The 22,281-nt window shown below is 42.8% G+C and overlaps 1 long non-coding RNA gene across 1 annotated transcript; it reads left to right on the forward strand.

Moving 5' to 3' along the window:
- Positions 1–341: 341 nt before the first annotated feature.
- Positions 342–3,547, forward strand: LOC120406965. The gene is made up of 4 exons (XR_005599707.1): positions 342–522; positions 1,375–1,471; positions 1,578–1,764; positions 3,087–3,547. It is a non-coding gene; the product is annotated as an uncharacterized LOC120406965 (long non-coding RNA).
- Positions 3,548–22,281: the final 18,734 nt, after the last annotated feature.

Raw genomic sequence — 22,281 nt, forward strand, 5'->3', positions numbered from 1 at the left:
GATCTGATCTGGCAAGCCACATTCATGCCGAGTAGCGCTTACTCATGTGAATTTTCCCACCATATTAAATGGCACTGCTTACTTGGGAAAATGCTACTCAATCTGAGTAAAAGTTGCAGAATCAGAGCCCTTAGGCATTAGCAGAACAGAGTCAAAAAGGTGGGTAAAACCCACATAACTTATTGGCACAGAAGTTGTTTCTGCCCTGGGCTTGCTGTCACTATCTTTCCATGCTGGAAAAATTGTGTGTGTGGGTGCAGTATACCCGTTTTTACAAGTTTTATTTTGCTAACATCTCATGAGTTCTGGTCTCCCCAGCAATGAATCTGAGATACTTTTGTTCTTGTGTGCTGCAGGGGAAAAGGATTTAAAGACCCAACATTAAAAAAAGAGACTGCCTTTCTGTGGTTTGGGAACAGCAGCTTGATGTGAAATAATCTTGAAGATAAGGTCCAATGTTTTCTTCTGACGTAGGTTGACAATGCAACAAGTTGCTGTTGTGGAGGGAGACAAGAAAAGCAGGTACTTTTGCCCCCCACGGTGTGCTAAATGTGAGGGGTCAGGACGTCCTGGCTCTTACTTGCCTATGCGGGGGAGTAAGGCCTCCCTGCAACCCAGCCCTGATCCCCAATGACCTGAATTATTATTGTTTAGAGCAGGGGTAGGCAACCTATGGCACACGTGCCGAAGGCGGCATGCAAGCTCATTTTCAGTGACACTCACTGCCCGGGTCCTGGCCACTGGTCTGGGGGGCTCTGCGTTTTAATTGAATTTTAAATGAAGCTTCTTAAACATTTTAAAAACCTTATTTACTTTATGTACAACAATAGCTTAGTTATATATTATAGATTTATAGAAAGAGACCTTCTAAAAAGGTTAAAATGTATGACTGGCACGTGAAACCTTAAATTAGAGTGAATAAATGAAGACTCGGCACAGCACTTCTGAAAGGTTGCTGACTCCTGCTTTAGAGGCTCAAAAGCACCAGTTAAGCTCTGCAAGGAAGGAGGGCCTTGTGGTTAAGGGATTGGCCTAGAAATTAGGGGTTATGGGTTTGATTCCTAGATATACCATATGGCTCCTGATGTTGGGCAACTCACTTAATGCCCAAATAAATTTGTTAGTCTTTAAGGTGCCACAAGGACTCCTCGTTCTTTTCTCTTAATCTGTCTATGTCTCAGATGTAAAATGGAGATGATCATGATTCCTTTCCTCCACCTTTTGTCTATTTTGATTGTAAGCGATTGGGTCAGAGATTGCCTGTTACTATATATAGGTACAGAACCTAGCATAAGAGGATCCTAATCTTGGCTGGAGTCTCTAGGAGCTACTGTAATACAAATGACAATAATAACCTGGGCCCCATTGTTCTAGGTGTTGTCTGAACTCACGAGAAGATGCTTGCTCTGAAGAGTTTACAATCTACTAACACATGCAGCCTTTGAAATGGGGGACAGTGGAACACAACAAAGTATGTAACATTTTAATAAATTATACACGTTTTGTACATTTTTAAACAATGATTCGAACACCTCAGCTTTGCCTGGTGTGGCCCTTCAACCTTTCCTTTCTTGTAGGCATAACAGAAGAGGTGAGATGTGGAGGCAAAGTGAGCAGTTGCCATTTTGGATCAGTTTGCCCCTTGTGGATGTTCCATGCAATGTGGGAGAATGTGCGAAGACTGGTGTGGGCTTGGCTGGTGGCTTGTCAAAACTGTCAACGTTGGTGAGCAAGAGAGATGTGAAAAGAAACAAGCACAGATAAGTAAGGAGAGACAGAGCTGTGAAGGCTTTGGAAAGTGAGGATGAGAAGGTGGACTTTAGAATTCCCGTCACAATCTAGACTGTTTGCAAATGAAGGGCCAGACTTGGATCCTCCTACTCATGGCTGGTTTCCATGGGATCACTTGAGGGGAAACTCTTTTGCAAATCATGTAGAGCCTGTCAGAATCAGGCCCTAAGAATACGGGGCCAAATTCAGAGCTCAGATACACTAGTGTAGCTCCATTGACTTTAGTGGAGTTGGATCTCCATACACCAGTCTGAACCTGGCCCCACGGAACCCAAAGCATTCTCTCATTGGTGCCTCTAAGTATTTTCCCATTGGGGATCTATTGTCAGGATAAAAAAAATAATCCCCCAGTTTCTCATTGCAAAGGAAAATTATTGCTTCAGATATTATGCAATAGAGGAGACAGGCCTGGTGAAGACAAGGAAATGGCTTGTTGAGTAGGATAAAAGAAGTGTACATAGAGCAGCGTATATTTATTAAGGTGTCTGTCTCTGCATGTGGTTGCAGAAGCTTTGGTGTTTTGATTGCTGCTTGATTTAGACAGCTTTCTGGGTGATGTTACTCTTCTATTTATGTGGCCTAAGAAAGGGAAAAGAGAGAGAGAGGAGCCTTGGGGAGCTGTGACCCTCTTTATTCAAACCTGAACAGCGGCAGGGTCTTTACTTCCAAGAACTCACTTTGCCTTTCTTCTCACCATCCAATGAAGGTGCCGAAATAATAGGTCCTTGGAGCTAACAAGGTTGATCATCAAGAAAAACTCTGTGCCTGCCGAATCCTAGGGTGATGGAAAAATCTTAGTGCTTCATTGAACTACATTGTGATAACAGACAATCTAAAAGGCAAATTGAAAGGGTGATTTTGAAATTGATCTGGGCACAGACATTTTGTGCCATTCCCTGTTCCCCAAACAACGTAGCATGGACCACTGCATGGACTGAGCTTCCTAAATGCCAAATAATGCCAAATGTATCACATGTGATTGCAGCAGATGTCTTCAGCAGTGGGTGGCAGGATTGGTGTTAATGTTTAATGCTGGGTGTAGGAATACAAGGGCACTAAATTATGGAGATTACATTAGTAGGTTAAGAGGATCATTACTACAGAAAGGTCCTGCTGGGACCTTAGCACTCTCCTTACATGGAGGTGTTAAATAGAATCACCTGCTGTGAATGACAGAGCTGCAGATATAAATAACCACAAACAGGAGGACAGCACATACTTCCCAGGAAGCAGAGCAGCACAGGATTTTTGGATGCATTTTGAATGGTGTTAATATAGCCACTTTTCTTTTTCAGACACATATAGCCTTGTGGCTAGGACAAGAAAGTAGGAGTCAGAATTCCTGGGATATACTCCTTGGACAAGTCACTCTACCCTTCCAAACCTCAGTTTACCCATAAAGAAAAACAGGTGTAACAATATTTGTGTGGGTATTTATTGGGTTATCTCTCTCAGGACACCGTCAATACCAGGTTGAGTAATCAAGACCGCCGAACAGAGAAATAACCCACTTCCTTCCCTGATGAACGAAGGGACGCACCCCACCCATGTACTTTTTCGCTACACTGATATTGACTTGGACTCTTAATACATTCCATGGGTGGCATACCTGAGCCCACTTATCCACTGATGCTTTAAAAAACCCTGCACCCCAATCTGGGTTTATGCTGGTTATGTGATATGTATCTATCTCGTGATCCTTGTAACCGATACCTGTAATCCCTCATAACTCAAGCCTGACCCCAGATGTACAGTACCCTCCCTCTTAACTTGTGTATATTTAATTTTAAACATTAACCTTAATACAATTTTTAAATCTGAGTACCTGACAAACTTTTCTGTATTCATCCTTACGACACGTCTGTGAGGTAAGGGGGTGCTATTCTCCCCACTTTACAGATAGGGGATTGAGGCACAAAGAGGATAAAGGCCAGATTTCACTAGGTGCCTATCTGCATCTTTGAATGTCTAGATATTTTTGAAAATCTGGGTCAAAGTGATTTGGACAGCATCACACAGGAATTCTGTGTTGGAGCAGGAGCCCAAGTGTGGATCTCCCAAGTTCTATGTTATTCTCTAAACGGGGAGCCATCCTTTTCACTGTATTGTATGTCTGCAAAATGCCATGCATGCCTTTACTGCTGTATCATTAGAGCCCTGCAAATCCGCAGGTATCTGCTTTATATCAGTGGGCCATTTTTGTGGCTAGCAGCTCGGATGTGGATACAAATTTTTTATCCGTGCAGCACAGATTCACCAGAACAGAGCGGCTGTCACCCAGACCACAGGGTCCAGCTCAGCTCTCTGAATTACACAGCAGCGGGGGTAGCCTGCTGGGCATTCTGGGAGTTGTAGTCTCCAGCTGGCTTGGACAGAGGAGGTAAACTACAACTCTCAGAAGGGAGTGAGCCAAGTGCCATTTTGAAAGAGATGTGGTGGTGTAATTTACACTAGTGTGTGGCAAGGGCCTGTGCTATGAAGGAGGAGTAGTTATCACTGCTCTTTGCCTGGACTGGGTCTGCCTGCATTACAGCTCCCGCAGCAGCATAGGGGTGTCCGAGCCCTCCCATCCCACTTCACACAAGCTCCCAGGGCTGTAGCCTTTGATGTGGAAAGAAATTGATCCACGCATTGCGTTTTCAATCAGATCAGCCTGTGGCCCTTTATTGATTACAAGCGCGCAGAGGGGTGGCAGCTAAAGGAGCTGCTCCCCCGAGTCCAGGAACATACAAACTTTTTAAAGCTTAAAACCACAGACAAATTACACATACTTCCGTATTAATTACCTTATTGGAATACATTGCAAAATTAATATAGGTCAAAAGCAAAAAGAACAATCACCCTTATTTGGCTTTTCCTGTTATTGTTGTTCACAGTCTGGTTTGTTTGCGGTTTGACTTTCCTAACAGTGCTATTGAGGTTATATATTTCCTAAACTTGGACTATTGCAAATTGTTCTGTTAGGGGATTTTTTCCACTCTGACTCCTTCTGCTCCTTGTACACAGAAACAAGCAGGATCTTAGTTCAAAGGCTGTAAGCAAGCGTGACCAAACTCAAGGCTTTGACTAAAGTTTAAGGCCTGCTGCTAAATTTTCCCTCACAATTTCCCCCTTTGATGCCTCTTTGGCATCACTTTAGCCTACACCTCTATGTTCATTAATCCAATAATTTCCTCTCTCCTTCTCCCTCTATCTGCATTTCCTTATACACATTTATTACTGCCTCTGGCCTCCGGTTTCCCAAACTGTTGTCATTACATTTATAAACAATTATTAGTGCCACTTGCTCTCATACATTGAGCCTAGCAGGTCTAGCACAATGATAAATGCATTCATTACAACAACAGCAATAACACAATTCTTTGCCAAAACATAATAAAAGCGATAACATTCCCAAAATAAGAAAATAATATGGTTTGGGTTGCTGAATAGCCTTGGTTATAAAGCATACTGCATCATACTAAATACATAAAGTAGACACTCTATAGGCTGTATGAAAGGCATTCTTTTTAATTTGATATATAATTTGGAGCATGTGAATTTGTCCCTGTAGGTCAGAAATTTTCTGAACCTCTGGTAGGACTGAAAGCAAATTTTGGAATCAGTCAGGTACTAGGGTAGTCCAATTAAAGGGGATTTTATACTTAAGGGCTACTTGCAAAATCTTATTAGCAGGCCAATAAAGAAGATGGCTGCCTGCAGCAGTGGTAAGATTAAAATGTATATCTAACAAAACAGAGGCTTTTAAACACACAGAGCTGTCATTAGCTTGGAAAAGCAAGTGTCCTGTCAAGTTAGTTCCTAGCCCCATGCCTTCCCAGCAGACACTGTCATGAACAGTGACAACCTCCCCGGTTTCAGTTTGCGCATACATTGAAGCTGTGGGGGTTCTAAGGGCCAGAGTGTTCATTGATTTCCTATCCCTATCCAGATATCGGGCATTATTTCAGGAGCACTGACTATAAATTGGTTAGGCATACCAGGTGGTTTAATTTCCCAAATGTCTTGGTGAATTACCCAATCCCACATGCATCCTCCCCATGGACCTGGCAGGATTTGGTATGTGGGAGCCCACACCCTTCCAACTGGTCTGTATGCTTGGAAGGAGCGCTTGTGAGAGTCTACACCTCCATCCAGAGAACCTCTAGGTATGTCTCCAGGACCACAAATTAGATGGAACTCCTGAGGTGTTTGTAAAGGCAGAGGGCCAGGCCTGATGGTTAAGGTCCCTCCGAATGGCTTTTAGCTGGTCATTCAGAAAATCTTGAACCTCTGAACATGCCAGATCCCACTGCAATGCCTTCCCTGCCTCAGTGATATTTAGCACCATTGTTGTCAGCAGTTTCTGGGTCATTGAGCTAAGGGCAGAGATAACACATAACTCACCAACACCAGCCTGGACTTGGGTTAACTGTGCTCCAGTAATAAGGCCTGTGGCTTTTTCTAACTGACCTATTTTTTTTTCATGTTCTTGGGTTTTATGGATATTCCAAATTGCTACTATGCTATTTGCACCATCCCATAGATGTCCAGCCAAGTCTCTTCTATTTCTAGGGAAGACCAGGTCTTTTGCTGAGCTAGCCGAATGGCAGATCCTTTAGAACAATTTGGATATGGAGACGTAATTTGAAAACTGGATAAAGACAGTGTGAATTTAATGGTCCCTAATGTAGCATTAATTACAGTCCACTGATGTCCTAACACATCTCTCCTCTGTGAAGCATTATACCACATCTGTTGGCCAAACACCTTCACAAAGGGCAGAGAAGCATCAGCATCAATGGCAAAGGAAGGGGTATATTGCAATAGGGTTCAGGATAAATTATTACTTTCGGGAATAATTTTTAGTACAGGTAAAATCTTCAGTGGCAGAACAGACTCTTTGGGTATATGTTTGATTATTTACTAGTGAGGCTACTAATTGGCTAAGATTTAGAAAAATATTACTTTCCCATTTCCATCCTAAATTCATTAAGGAGAGGCTAAGGAATATTAAAAGTTTCATCTTCAGGTAGTTTTGGCTAGCTTCTGCAAGCTATTCTTCGAGATTTAGTAGTCTTAGTTCACTTAGCTGTTCGGCAGTGAGGCAGCAAGGGAGAGGTTACTAGCACAATCACCTTGCTTGGTTGGAGGCTTTATTATGTCCTCAGGTGGAGAGGTTGTTTTCTTAGCAAGATCCAAAGGCACAGTGGGTCTGTCAGTGGACAAAGGGGAGGTTACCAACTCTTCACCTTGTCCTTCACTCCTGCTGTCCAGGAGGAGCAACAATGCCAGAAGGAAAGATAGACCGATCATCAGCCGGAGAGCCATTACAGTGAGAAACATGGGCAGATAGTCAATTCTTGGCACTTCATAGTGGTGTTGATAATTAACAGGACTTGATAAGGGTCCCTCAGCATGGATCCAGGGCAGATCCTCGCTGATGGACCTCTATGTAGATCCAGTCTCCTGGTTTCAGTGAGTGGGAGGGCTGCTATATATCAAAAGACCTAACACATTTCATTAGCGCCTGGCAATAATTAAGCCTTGTGTTATTTATTAAATGACTGTCCATCTGAGCCAGGGCCAGTGGGGCACAGCTGGTAGTCTCACTGGGCGCCCTATTAGAATTTCATGAGGGCTGAGTTCGGTCTTTTGATTGGGAGTGGCCGTCAAAGGGCATTTGGCCATATTGGTGAAGCTGCACATAACTCTTTTATAATCTGTCCAGATATGCCAGATTGTGATACAAAATCCTTAAGCAAAAGTTTTACAACAGTTTTGGCATCTGCCTTTTTACAAGGAAATACATTACTAAAAGTAACACATACTAATAATTACAACAGTTAAACATTTGAATTAAATCAGTCTGAATATTTACAAAAGGTCGCCAGGGTACGGGACGCGCAGCCTGCCTAACTTTAACAGCCTTACCAACATTATGTTGCTGGCAGATTACACACTGTTGACAGTATTGCTGGGCCACAGGAGAAAAAAATCTGGTACAAACCAGTCTCATCTAACTACAGCAGTAATTCCCCCTTCGCCCATGCATGCCACTCTGTGGTGCACCCGAGCAAAGCAGGGCCAGAGCACCCTGGGCGCAACCAGGCGGCTGTCCTGGAAGCGCCAAAGGCAATCAGGATGCAAAGTGTACCCAGCAACACTCTAAGAACATTTTTTTTTGGCTTTTCAGTTGGTATCAGCTTTTCTTATTTTTCTGAAAGACAAAGAGAGCATATTTCTACCCCCTTGGGGTTGGCAGATTATTGCTTAAAATATTCCTTTTTCTAGAAATACCCTTGCTGATTGCAGGTAAAACTGAGGAATTACTCCCCATATTTTCCTGTATTTGTTTTATAGGCAGGTCAGGTTTTAATGGCTTCTATTTTAATCATTTAGGTGATTTGCATTAACACGGACATTCTTAGCTTGCTTTTGGATTCAAAGTTATCAGCTGCTTAGAGACTCTGTCTCAAAAGGACACAATTAAGTTGTAACTTTTAACTCCTGCTTTCAGACACACATTGATTTGAAAAGGAAAACACAACCCAATTTAGCTCCCTTTTGGCAAAGTAACCATTGATTACACAGAGCCACCTTAAGGCTTAGTGTGGGGCACTGATTACAGCTTTTATTTGCTATTTGTTACCAAAACAGATTTTAAATCTTTTTCCATTCTCCTGGCTTTGACTTCCCTGCTGCAGCCACAACTTTGGTCTTTATTTAAAACAACTTAAATCTTGCAAAGCATTAAGTCACCTTAATGCTTAAATGCTAAACACCAAAATTAAACAACACTAGTTTCTTTTGTCTGGCAAAAGTATTTTTCTGTTTTACAACCTTAAAACAACACCAATTCATCTTAAACTTATAAAACAAAGATTGTACACACCAAGAGTGGGTTGTTGTTTTTTTTAAGCAAATTCGACTAACTTGTTCATAGTTAAATGATTCCAGCATGGTGTGGTATTTAATATATGTTTCTGTTGAGAGGAGAGAGAACACTTACACATTGTTTGCATTATATACAGCAACTTTTTTGTGACTCATTACATACGTTTCAAATCCAACAGTATCCAGTGACCTGGTATTTAGCTTTAAGCATCGTGAACCAGCTTCTACTTTAACTTGACGTCTGGGATTGAGTTCACTTTTTTACTCATATACGTTTTCCCATGCTTCTTCATGAGTGCCCTATACTACCTCATAAGGAGAAGTGTCAAACCAAGATCCCTTTTCCAGCCCGTCCAGCAGAAATGTGAACTATTTCTGCTGTGAAGGAACTGAATTTGACTGACAATTCCTCTATAAGATATACTGTACCGATGTTAGTATCAGGTCTAAAGGTTTCTTATCCCTTTTCCTCCATTTTACCACCATCTCCTCATTTTTTACATCCAGTAATCTTAACTCTGAGCCCGGATCTATTACCATCTCCAACACTTCAGAAATCTGTAATGAGTCGGCCAGATCTTCATCTGGTGTAAACTGGCCTAGCTCCATTGGCTACAATAAAGTGACACCAATTTACAACAGCTGACAATCTGGTCCAATTCTCTCCCCCCCATCCTCCCCTGGTTTTTAAAGAGTTTCCATAGTATGTACACTAATAATTCAGGGCCTCTTCTACAGCTCCAACATTTCCTGGAGCTCTCTTCTGCAAATTTGGCCAACATCCCTGGAATCAGAGAAAAATTATATTAATGATCTTCAGTTTAATCTATTTGAGAATGAAAAGGCTGCTTTTGCATATATGAGACCAATATTCTGTTCAGAATTGTCCCCCAGTTCCTCATCCCAGAGAAGTGAATGTTCTGCAGGTGATTACTACCTCTACATAGGCTATTTAGGCCTTTTTGCCTCTTATTTCTTGGAAGTATCACCTCTTCATCTCCCCAGTTATATCCACAGAGGATCCTATTTTCCTGGATCTGGTTCTGCTTTGGCGTTATTGGAAATATTTCCTATTTCTCCTTATATTTTACACATGAAGTTTAGTTTGACGGAGGCTAAGACATTAGTCAGATTCAAATTGGGACTGGACGTTTTATACAGATAACAAGTATATGCAGAGGTATTGTATTAATGCTAACAAAATGAGAGTTTTGGAAGGGATATAAAACCTCCTGAGCCTGGGGCTAAGACGGTCTCTAATGATTAGTGGTTAGAAAGAGAGCTTTATGGTGGGCATATTATCCTATGCCTGCCTGCTGTGAGGTTACTTTCACCTTCCTCAGAAGCACCTGGTGCTGGCTGCTCTTGAAGACAGAATAATGGACTAGATGGACCATTGGTCTGATCCAATGTGTCCGATTGACCATATTACCTTTCCCTTTCCAGAACTTTATGGAAAATCATAATGGGGTCTTCAGCTAATTTGAGTCACTCTCTCCCCACTTTTTACAGGTTTCCTTCAGGATTTTATAGCCTGTTTATCTGTTAAGGTCACTAAATCTTTGTCATAACAGATGGTGGGCCATTTACAATACTGTGGTCTCTTTGAAAAAGACCTTTTTCTACCTGGAACCATAATGGAACTTGGTTATCCTTTTTAAAGACCCATTGTAGTTGGTAATGAGTGTGAAGGGCCAGCTAAGAAGGTTCCATCTTAGGACACCCTGTCTGTATCCAGCTATACCTTCTAAACCTAGATCTCTTACACTTTCAGACGAAATGTGTCAGGAGTTCGTTGCAGTCTTTTGGCCACACTATAGGAAACGTGCCCCTTATTGCCTTGAAGTCATCAATCGTTTCCACAGTATGGACCACATCTCAGTGAAGAGATTGTCCTGTGGATATTTCCTCTCTGATTTGCAATCATGCAGATCACTGTCCTGTCCATCTGCAGTTATGTAGGCCACCTCGCCCTACAAAACATCCTATGGCCATTGCTTATGTGGAAAAGCATAGGTAGGAAAATATCTTTTAAAGTGTTTACCTATCTGAAAGGAAAGATGGTCTTGTAGTTAAGACACTGGACTGGAACTTGGATGACCTGAATTCCGTTCCCCGTGCTGCCACAGATTATGTGTGTGGTCCTGCGAAAGTCACTTTAACTCTTTCTGCCTCTGCTCCCAGCTATAAAATGAGAATATTAGTACTTACTTGTAAGCTTTTGGAGATAGAGAGTGTATTTATATGCAGCACCTACCATCTTGAGGCTGCTAGAGGCAGGTTGTTATATCACCAATTTTTAGCTGCGTTTAGTGTGATTGAATACAAGTGAATCACACTGTCTTCTTTTGGTCTTCACTTGGTCTCCCCCTCCCTTCCGTTATCTTTTATCTGGAAACAAAGAGCACGAGCCAGCACCCATGACTAGCCAACGCATAGGTGCTGATTTCTACTGGTGCCGGTGGGTGCTCGACCCCTCTCTGCTCCCAGCCCCACCCCATCTCCACCCCTGCCCTGCCCCTCACGCCCCCTTTCCAATCCCTTCCCCAAAGTCCCTGCCCCAACTCCGCCCCTTCCTCCCCCTATTCCAACTCCTTCCCCAATTCCTGCCTCTCTTCCCCATGTCCTCCCATAGCGCGCCACGTTCCTGCTCCTCCCCCCTCTCTCCCGGAGCTTGCTACAGCTGTTTGGCGGCGATAAGCGCTGGGAGGTAGGTGGAGGAGCGGGGACGTGGTGCACTCAGGGAAGGAGATGGAGGAGGAGTGAGGTGAGGTGAGGCGGGGTGGGGTGGGGAGCTTGGCTGCCAGTGGGTGCAGAGCACCCATTAATTTTTCCCTGTGGGTGCTCCAGCCCCAGAGCACCCACGGAGTCGGTGCCAATGAGCCAACGCAATCTATATCACCAGAGACTGGTCTGCAGACCATTGATGCTCCATAGCTGAGAACACTGCTCGTCCCCATATTGACAGTGGAAGGAGAGACACATCTCTTCCAATCCTTCTGAGCTGGATCCATAAGGAGCCTGCACTAGGGCTATATACGTTATTAACAGGTGGGTGTAACCTGACCCTCAGCTATCTAAAAGTGTGAATTTCTCCAAATAAATCATAACCCTTCCAGTTTTGTTTTACCATATTTTTAATATAAGGGCATCAGTTCTGAGATGCCCACACTCTACTGCATGCCAAATGGGTTGTTTTGGAATTTTTAATGTTGTTAACAGTTGATCGTCAGCATCTGAACTTTCTTTGGCCTCTATCTGCCCCAAATGAGTCCCCTCTGTGCCTGGGTGGTCTGTGAGTTACTGGGGCAGAGGGACATCTTTGTTATGTGTCGCTTTGAAGTGTCCTGCTCACCATCATTATCTCTGTTCCAGCTGTAGGAGTATTAAAGAACACTTTTGCCTGTTTTAGAAAAGTCTTCCCTATGCCAGGGGGCCCCGCTCCATTTTATACAGTGCTTTTCCCACATCAGTCATAGAATTTGCCATAGCAACTGAACACAGCTTTATTTGCTGTGTAATACTAAGACCAGATTCTCAGCTGGTGTAAAACTGACATAGCTTCATATGCTTCAGTGCATCTCACACCAGATGAGGATGTGACCTATAGCATTTTTCTGGTGTTTCCCTTTCACAGTCTCCTTAATGTGGATGTTCCAGATAACTTAACTTGGATCCCAAAGGTAACTAACTCTGCCCCCCAGCATTTTACAGACACAGTTTTTTGTCATAGGGTTACTGATGATACTGGTCTGTAGCTTTATCGCATACAAGAGGTTCTACACCTGCTTTCTTTAGCAAGACGATAGAGGCATTATACATGGTGGGAGGGAGCTGCCCTTCTCCAAAAGCATGTAGGAATTTGTATATATATCCAGTGTCATCAGGTCACTTGTATTGTGAGTTATTTGCAAGGGCTTAATTCATCTCTGTCTCAGATTTAGGCTGGTCCAGAGAATTTCTTGCTTAATGTATATAATTTCATTTTGCTTAGATACTGTGTTTGTTCCCTTGGGACTTATTTAGTTCTGTAACTCCCTAATGTCCTGAGTGATTGCTCCCAATTCCCTACACAGGACGGCTCCCTTGTTAGTCTTGGTCTCTGAAATAATAGTTATACGTTTTTGCTGCAAGACTCTCCGAACTACACTCATGTTAGCCCTTGCTCTAATGCAGTAATAACTTTTTGCACACCACTGAAAGAAACTTTGTAACAGGACTGAATTAAGGCAAAGGCAATATAGGCCAGTGCCCAGTGCCTCAGCTCCTGGTGTTACGTCAGATTCTCAGCTTTCATTTAAAAAAAGAGTAAGTTTTCAGCCCTCATGGTTGCAAAGAATAGATTGAAAACATGATCTGAGTGTAACTGATGCAGAGATGTCTGAGTTTTCAAAGAGCCTGAAACAACAGCTCTGAGGAGCATGGTGTTAACTCCAAGAACCACTGGTCTGGGAGGCCAATGTAAGATTCCTACAATTGGCTGATGTGGGCTATTCTGCCTTCCACATTTAGGTCTTATCCTGATCTCTAACAGCCAGAGATTGGCTTACGGCCTGAAACGTGAAGTTCAATATCCCTTCCAGAATCTGTTATAATTAATTGCGATAAATGGATATTCTTGTTATCCAGATAAATGACCAACCCCTCTTTGAATCTTGCTAACTTCTCCACGTCTCTGCACTGTCCTCTGTCCTTTTCTGATATTTTTTATTTTTTTAAATCTGTCCACTTCCTTTGTATTTGTAATGTAGACCCTTATGAGGCTTTGCAGTGCATTTCCTTGGGAAATATTTGTCTCACAGTGGGGTTCCAGCCCATCATTTTTGAGGCGGGAGGGAGGTAGTTTTTCTCTCTCAAAATTTGACTGCACATAGTTGTGCATACAGTATACCTCTGTCAGAGGACTGAAGAAGCATCATTTCCCTCCAGCTAACAATAAAGCGGGCTAATTGGTAGCAACAATTATCCCAAATGCTGGAAAAACTCAATTAGGAACAAAGCATGTTCAAATGTTGTTCCCAGATATTCCACCTTCATTATCACAGACCACCCCTGAGTGGAGTGTTCTGAATGTTATACAGTGGTAGTGTTATGTTTTTTTAAAAAAGGGTAAATTTGTAATGGGGCGGGAGAAGGCTGGGGAGCTATTTAGAAGGGAGACAAATTGCTCTTTCTTCTGTCTTGAGTAGATAGCGTTAGAGCAGTAATGAGCCATGTAATGAAAGCCAAGTGCCAGAACTTCATTTTTTATAATGTGTGGTCCAATGCCTTTGTAGTAAATGTAAATGACGGGGAAATGATATTCCATGTACTGTATTGTAACCATGCAGGTATCTGGCAAAAGCACACAGAGCCTGCTGCACCTCTCTGGCTGTACATGCAGACTTCACTGAGGTCAGTATTATTTCTTGTCCTGACAAGGATTCTCTGCTCAAAAGGCTTCATTTTTTTTGTCTGCTTCAAGCAACAGCAGGGGGTATGAAAAGGGCATTTTTCTCAAGTGATGAGGTCTGTTCCCACGACTGTGGGAAGGAAGGTGGGGAAAGAGAGAGAGACAGATGGGCAGAGGAGTCAGAAACACAGAGAGACTTGAACCTTTAGAGGAAAATTTGGGGAAAGGAGCTAAAGGAATATTTAAACCAGACACATTGTTTGAGAGCTGTGGGGCGTCTTCCTAGGCAGAGTGTGTTTTCAGTATGTGGGAGGTTCAGTGTGGCTTAGGGCTGAGGTGTGGCTGAACTTTAATGGGAAAGAATTGTGTAATATTCCTAACTGGTACTCATCAGCATACTTAAAAACTGCCAAGTCCTTCTCTCACTTTGATGTGCCAGTATCATCCACAACACTGAATGCTACGTAAATACCACTAGGTAGGAGTCCTGATGTGCCTGGTATGAGCTAGAACAAATGAACTGTGCAGAATTCACATCCTGCACAATTCAGTATTGTTATTATTTATGTGCAATTTGCGCCTACAGGCCCCAACCAAAAGCCGAGTTTCTGTTGGGCTAGGCTCTGTACAAATACATAGGCAAAGAAAAGCCTGCCCCTGAGAATTAAATACACAGGACAGTCAGGGGTGGGAGAAAGAAAGTACTGTTATCCCCATTGTATAGATGGGAACTGAGGCACAGAGAGATTAAGTCAGTAGAAGTTAGGAGCATGGATACCTTTGAGAAGCTGGGCCGAAGTGACTTCTCCAAGGTCCCAGAGGGAGTTTGAGAGAGAGCTAGGAATAGAAACCAGGTTTGCTTATGTTCCTTCTTGTTCCTTAACCAGAAGACTTTCCCTTGCCCTGAGCACAGGGTTTGGTTACTGGGGTTACCCCTAATGATGAGATGGTTAAGAGCCTGTGCCCCTTTATGCGCCATGCAGCGCAGTTATCCATTTATACTGGGTCGGCTGGTTCTCACCCGGTAGAGTCCACTGGGAACACTGTACGCATTGGGGCCTGTTCTCTGGTGAGATTGTCCCGGGAGAGAAGCCATCTAGGAAAAAGAGTACAGCAGTATGAGCTGCCTGCAACTCCTGCGCTGCCATGGGGCCATGAGCCAGCCAGCTGGTTCGTAGGTTGGCCTGGATCAGGAGCAGAAAGGGGGACGCCCTGATTCAGCGCCTCTCCTCAGTTGCATTTGCAGAGAAGGCTCCTATGGAAGCCTAGTTGAATGTTAAAGCTGCACTCTCCTGGCAGAACAGCCCCTCTGGGATGAACCCTCCATCAGACACAGCTGCTCCAGGAGGTGCAGAATGGGTGTAATTAGCACCCTCCTTAGGCTGCAGGGGTGAATCTGACCCATTATTTCCCCTGCAAGAGAGTCAGCAAAGATCCCTATCAGTGGAATGATCTCTCTCTCTCTCTCTTTCTCTTTCTTTAGTTACATGGGAACTCACATTCCCAGAGGTCTCTGGGCCACACACACAAAAAAAGCACCAACCATTTAAAGCAAAACTAAAGCAATATGGCCCCAAAACACTTACATAGCCAGGAGTGAGAATGCAGCAAAAGGTGGTATTTAATGTAAGAAAAAAACAATTCTCCTGCTTGGGTTTCAGATGTGTACAATTTGGTTTATATCCAAACTATATGAGAATTATGCCCAGGTTGGGGTCCTTGGGAAATCTGGCCAGAAGTGTCACAATGGGAGTGTCTGGGTTCAAAGCAATTTCAGAAATACGGCTCCAATTTCCATGCCTGAATTTGGAGCTGAGCAATTTGGAAAAACTGTCCCCAACTGTGGGTCCCAACCACTTGAAAATCTGCCCACGTTCTCTTGAAAACCTGACCCTGTGTTGTGAATGGACACACTTGTACAGTCTATGGGCTTCTGGACAAGGACCAAGGCCGTCTCTGTGGTTTGAAAAGTCCTAGCACAGTGGGGGTGCTAGTGCACTATAATGAAATAATAGTAATATTTTGCCAAATTTCATCCAAATCCAGTGTTGTTATCTGAACTTTTTCATAAATCTGGTGCCTACTCACCTCCATGAGCAAAACAGGAGCAAGTTAGAAATCAAACCCAAGTGCCCTACTACTCTGCTCCATGCATGTGGGTGGGATATTTTTTTTAAATATCTTGCTTCTGCATAGCTCTTTTCCACTATAGATTTCAATGTGATTTACAACAGAGGTAAGTGTCATTGTGTTAGCATCTTACAGATGGAGAAACTGGGGGACAAAGAGAGAGGGAGTGACTTGCCCCTCATCACACAGCATAATCAAGGAACAGAATCCAGGTTTTCTGGGTCCCAGCCCAATGCCTATTCCACTGGGCCACACTAAGGGAATACAAAATAGTCTATAATCCCCACTGGAAGAATGCCACAGGTGTACTTAGTCGATGCGGAAAGGAGAGCATGCCAAGCCTGGAAATCCCTATCTCCCATTCTTTTCAGTTTATCATGTTAAAGGCACAGCAGCACCATTTCCCCAACCCTGAAAGTTCAGAATCGCAAATGGGAGGAAGATGGAAATTTTGTCTTAGTGAGTTTGGCCGGATCAGTGGCAGACAACTGAAAGTTACTCCAACTGGGTTCAACTGGGGCCTGATCCAAAGCCCACTGAACTGACTGGGAGGAGTTCCATTGACTTCAATGAGCTTTGGATCCAGCTCTTGTTTGGTTTAAAAAAAAAAAAGAAAAAGAAAAAAGTGTGAATTAATGCAGCATCCTTAAACTAAATAGCGTACAATGTAATATCTGACTATTGTGTGGCCCATTCCTGTGGTCCTTTCTCTGGCCAAGCTCCCTTTGACTGCAGAGGGAGGTTAGCCTGAGTAAGGACTGCAGGATTTAGCCTGTGCTGTTCATTTAACTGTAAAAGACGACATATATACTCACAGAAAAAATTCTGATAATGGCCGACAAGTGAGGTAAATAAACAAGATGCAAATAACAGCAAAATTATGCAGACATGCATTGTAGTTGCTTTAGCTGGATGAATCCATTCAGTACCATGCAACAAAGTTTTATACTAGCCTGGGGGACATAATGGGTGCATTTGAAGGGCAAATGATATTAATGATGTTAGTCAGAAAGATTAATGCCATTGTATCATGTGGTATCAAATGAGTCCAAAGCTTGGATCTATTAATGAACTTACTTATGAATAAGGTCATGCTGGGCTAAACAATAGTTAATTGAGCAATGGAAAAAACACAGATGAAGATATTATCATTATGAAAGCAAACTTATACAGTTTAATCTGAGACTCCAATGTTATTTGAGGTTCATAGGTTCATGTTTGCAATCAGAGATTGCCATCGCCTGTTGGACAGGACATAGGAACTTGCCATTGTGAGCTTCTTGCCATTACGAATTAACCACTGTACATCTGGTATGGAAGGATTTAGACACATCTTCCAATCTGAGCGTGAATGTGTCTAAATCCTCAAGGCTGCTTTGAAAATCTGAGCCAGGGATACTGAAGCAAAAGTCAAAAAACAAAACAATGTATATGACAGTGAAATGTCCACCGTTCTTGATAACATGCCCTGTGAGAGATACAGATACACCTTGGGTTATATGGCACAGTCAGATCTCATGAGCTAAGGGAAGTGTGGTGGCTAGGCTTGGTCAGTCTTGGACAGGAGACCCATCAGGAAAACCCAGCAGGCTGTAGCAAGTGGTATTGATGCGTCACTAGGTGCTTCCCCCCGTAGCCATGACCTCCGGCATGGTGTTATGGGACACTGCACTGGTTGAGTTACTTTTTCAGATGAAATTAAAAATAAAAGTCCTTGGCACTTTTGGTCATTAAAGAACCCACAGCACCTTTCACAATTTGGCTCACTTAAAATCTCCCCTGCCAATTGGCTTTGGTAACTTGCACTTTGTATCCTAGACTATTGTTGCTCTGCATGGTTAGCTGCTGTGTTTCACAAATTGCTGCATTTCAGTGATGGGTCTGTAAAGTGCTTTGGGTTCCTTCCATTAATGTAATTAAGTTATTATTGTTAAGATTGTTAATATACATTATTTACACAAAGGGAGTTGTTATGGGTCTGGCAGGCAGAGCATAACAAGACGCATGGAATCATAGAACTGGAAGGGACCTCAAGAGATCATCTAGTCCAGTCCTCTTCACTCATGGCAGGACTAAGTATTATCTAGAGTCTAGATTCCACAGAGGAAAGGGGAAAATCTGCTTTCACATTCTGGGGACAGTTCTCCCTAAATTGTAATTTAACTGTGAGCCAAATTCAGTCCTGGTGTATATAGGAGTGATGCCCACTGAAGTTAAAAGAGGCGTCGCTGTAGGTTTACCAGGGCAGAGTTTGGCTCTAAAGCTCATTGAAGTCCATGATAAGACTCTCATAGACTTAAATGGGCTTTGGAGAAGTACCTAGGTTAGGTGCCTAACTCTCATTGAAAGTTAATGAGAGTTTGGCACCTAACTCACTCACTAGCATCTGCATCTTAAGGTGCCCAAATACCTTTGAAAATCTGGTCCTAGGTGACTTAGGGCAGGGGCCATGTTTTGTATCTGTCTGTCATGCACATCTATGGCATCGTATATGTAAAGAATACAAACAATGATTAATAATGGGCTTCCCCTGTTAGGCATCTGGACTTGTGTGGGGGTGTGCATGCTGTGTGTTTCTGGAGCACATTACTGCAGCTGAGATCCCATATGGCATCTTTCAGGTCCATGCGTTAGCAACACACCAGGTGAAGCCTCTACTTGAACAAGATGCTTCCAGTAGCTGTTGTTCTTTGCAGATCTTACTGTGAACCCTCCTCAAGTCTGTGTGTCCCACAACATGCTTTCTAATGTCAGGGGGGAAGTGAGATGGTACTCTAAGTCTGCTTTCATTTATGCAGGGGTAACTCCATTAAAATCAATGGAGAGACACCTGTGTAAGTGAGGGCAAAGTCCGTTCCTGAGTGTCCTTGCATGGCCTCTGAGGGTATGCCTACATGGCAGCTGGGAGATGTGATTCTTCACGCCGTTAGATCTACATGAGCTGGCACACTAAAAATAGCAGTATGGCAGCAGAGGCTGCCCATCCTTGAGTACAGTCCTGCCCAACCCCCTGGACACTTATTCCAGCAGCCAGCCTGAGCGGCTGCCACCACACTGCTATTTTGAGTGTGCTATCTCATGCATGTCTACCTTAGCTGGCAATCTCACCTCCCACTGGCTGTATAGACGTACCTTGAGTGTATGACATCCACCATCTTGCTCAGCAATAGGCATAAAATCAAAGCCCTCCATGGCCTAAACATGAGTCGCTACAGCCGGAGGTAAAGAGCCAGCCTCTGTAGCTGGGTGCCATTACAGAATCACATCCTTTGAGGATCGGGCACAGGGGGATGTATAACATACACTGACCAGTGGGCTATGAGTGACCATCGCTCTTTGCTTTCCAGATCAACAGCTGCCCTTGATTTTCTATTTCACGCCCTCACTTGCCTTTCATGTCACTAATTACTGCTTTTCCTATAAAAAAGACAAAACCCAACCCAACCAACCAAACAAAAAACCCTGCAAGTGTTCTGTGTGTATTTAAATCACTGTCAGGTCCTTCCGTGGCACCATAGTAGAGTACATCCTTCTGTGGGGGGCATATCTCACTCGGGGCACAATTGTTTTTTTCCTGCTGGAAAAAGAACATTTTGTCTGTTAATAAAGAGGAAGCTCATACTGTCATGCAAGCTTATAGCTCATTATTATTTTGAACAATTGAATGTGTTGTACAGAAAGGGATGGAAAACAATTTTTTTTGTAACGACACAATATCATTTCCCATAGGGTTTTTTTTTTTACAGCTTCAGCCATTTTGGTTATATATATATATAAAAAAAAAATCCATGATGGATTAACCCTTTGTTGCCCTCAGCCAACTCTAAAAGTAGCAAAGGGTTACACCTGAAAACCCAAGATCCAAACTCATTCAGACTTTGGGGCAGTTTAGATCCAGATCTAAATATCATGGCTCAAACCAAGCTCTACTACATGTGTTGCTTCAGTTAGTGGCAGAAAAGAAAGTAATTGCCCCACCCTCTTTATTTTGTTCTCAGCAATTAGAGAGCCATCCAGTGGGCCATAATGAAACACACAATGGAGTGAGATCAAATCAAAACCAGAAGCAATACATCTTCCATGTACCCCTTTACTCCTTCTCTAATATTATCTTCTGTCTTGGTCCATAAGAAAATATTTCAGTGCTTGGAAGGCAGATAGATTTGAATGAGGAAACACAGTACTCACAGCCTAAAGAGGGTAACTCTTGCAGAACTGTGAGTGATGAACATTCAGTTGGTTTTACTGGTGATCCCTTAAAATAAAAATTTTCTTGGTTAAACTGACCATAAAGACGGCCCAAATTGAACATCAGAGGGCTCTTCTGTTTTTCAAGGCACAGTTGTTTTCCAGAATCTCAGTTTCTGAATTTTCATGTGTTGGTTAGAAGTGAAATCCTGCCTCTACCAAAGTCAATGGGCATTTTGCCGTTCTCTTTGCAGGGAAGGACAGGATTTATCAATCCAGCTCTTGAGAGGTGCTGAGAACCTTCCAGCAGGAGTGACATTTGTTCCGCCCATTCAGGATTTAGTCCATAGATAGTAGGGTCAAAACAATTATTTAGATCACCCATCCGGAACCCAGCATTCTGCAGGGTGATTTATTATGCTATTCCCATTAATCAGGGCTGGATTAAGGTTATGAGGGGCCTAGGGCTAATGGGAGGGAAGGACCTAAGTGTGAATTACATATTGCAAAAAAAATTATGAAGTCATCAAATATTTATCTACACACACATTTACATATTATTTATTTATGTAAAATTAACACGTATTCTACTCTCACTAAACTCAATTCTTCAAACAAACAATTCCCCCCCCCTCGCTTTAGCTGTGGCAAAGTCATGAATGATGTCATTGTAATTCAAAGCCCTGACGATTTCATTCTCAATGCTCAAGAGGGACAAAGCATTGAAATGCTTTTGAGTCATAGTGGATCTGAGGACATTTTTGATCTTAAAAGAGAAAGGGAACGTTCTCCACTACAGTTAGTGATCACTAGTGACAAATACAGCTGTAATGCAGTTTCAACATTCGTGAAACATTCTATCACATTGGATTCAGTGATAACTCGGTACATCCAAATAGATTTGCTTTTGTCATCTTTTCTCTCTGTATCTAAGAGTGATGCAAGTTCAACAAATTGAAGAAATTTGTTAGTAAAATCTACTGGGAGATCATCTGGGCACTGCTGCTACAGACATTTGAAACCTTCACTGACTTCGGAACTTGAAATGTTAGGTGAAAAATTTGTCAGTACACTAAAGGTTTTGTGAATATTTCATAAGCCTCGATCCAATGTTCGAATTAACTCTTCAGTTTGCTGATGATTGTGATGAAGGTATTAACGCTGAAGGCCTCCTTGTCACTGAATGAGTTGGCAGTTGCATTGTTGCATGTCTTCTGTCTTTTGCGACATCTGGCTGACTTATATTCATGGTTAGCAGTCCTTGCAGCCCCCTGAATTTCATACTCATCAGAACTATCCCATATTTGTTGAAGAACAGTTCCAAGACTCCTCAGTAGGTATAGAGCAGTGGAAAGGTCAATTTGAAGTACTTTGCAAGCTTAGACTGCACCTGCTGAATGGCTGAAGTATATCATTCCAGACCTCACACAAAATACCAGTTTCCAAAGTGCGCATTGCATCATTCAAGATCTTCGCATCTTGTTGCTGATTTTTGAGATTCATCATCCTTGATGCTCTCTAGCGCTTCAAGGATGTTGGGATATCCCAGAAAAACTGCATTCACAGCTTCAGCATTGGCACTCCACCATGTCTCTGAGAGTGATTTGGGCACTGGGAATCCCTTTGGTAGTAAATCTCTAAGAATCATCCAACGATTGGTTGATGCAGAGAAAAAACTGTACAATTCTTGGACAAATCCAAAAAAAGAAACTGTTTCAACACAACAGTCCACAGCAGACTGGCCAACAAGGCTGAATGAGTGTGCAGCACATGGTATATAATCAAACAAAGCATTGCGCTCTGTTATCTTTGCCTGCATCCCTGAATATTTGCCATTCATATTACTTGCATAGTCATAGCTTTGGCCATGACAAAGTCTGATGTCAATCCCATTTTCAGTGAGG

This window comes from Mauremys reevesii, linkage group 5 (assembly GCF_016161935.1).
Source record: "Mauremys reevesii isolate NIE-2019 linkage group 5, ASM1616193v1, whole genome shotgun sequence".
Classification (NCBI taxonomy): domain Eukaryota; kingdom Metazoa; phylum Chordata; order Testudines; family Geoemydidae; genus Mauremys; species Mauremys reevesii.